Here is a 991-nt window from a genome sequence, read left to right on the forward strand (position 1 = left end):
AAGAGGTATGATAAAGCTCATGGTGAAGGGAGTGACCCAGTAGCAGCCAGTGAAGAGGCGGGGCCAGGAACTGGGAATCGACCCCTGCAACCACAACTAGGCAAGTGCACACAGTTGTAAATAGTTCATTACTGCAGTGACTGAATACACTATTATGAACAGTTTATTACAGCTATTACCTACTTAACAGATTGCTTGGGCTCAGTGCCTGGACCCTTACGTACCTCTGTAAACCTTTGATTAATAACCACAAGATGGTATGGGGTGACTACCGCCCACGCGATGGATATTGTTGTTGTTTTCCATCTTGATTTCTAGGGAGGGTTAAATTATATCCCCTATGTTTAAGTGTTTTCAGGTACAACTTTTATGCTTGTTGCTTGGGTTGAAGCACAGTGGTCTGGGGTTGTGTGATAAGGAAAATAATTAGTGTAGGTAGTTTGTGTTCAGATGAAAATGAGGTTTTAATATAGTAACCCACGTGAAGCAGATATGATTTATAGACCTAAATAACTTGGTTAATGGGAGTTTTAAATCCTGTCGACTTCATGGGGGTCATTAAGGCTGCACGGTAACCTTTTCTCCACCCGATAAGAATATTCTAATCTCTAAAATAGGAATTAACGGCAACCTTAGCATATATACACTGAAATACACCCCTCAGGGTACATATCCTGTGAACGTTATTTAAAATAATACACCTTTCACTTGTAAAAACGTCGAACATGTTTGGTGTCATTATTAATCTTTATTTTATATTTATAGGGCAGCATTAAAATTGTAAACGTTATATAGCGCGTGGGGAGTAGGTAATTGGGTTTGAATCAAGGAAACGGAGCGTTTCCAATTCCTTGGATCTAAAGCACTTCACCAGCGTCAAGTCACACCTTGAATGACATATATGGCAGCCGTCACACTTATCAAGTAAGACAACTAAAATCAGAATTTTTAAAGGGGTGGACCGGTAAGCCAGCGGAAGGCCTCTGTCAGA

This window comes from Cherax quadricarinatus, chromosome 35, assembly GCF_038502225.1.
Source record: "Cherax quadricarinatus isolate ZL_2023a chromosome 35, ASM3850222v1, whole genome shotgun sequence".
Taxonomy (NCBI): Eukaryota; Metazoa; Arthropoda; class Malacostraca; order Decapoda; family Parastacidae; genus Cherax; species Cherax quadricarinatus.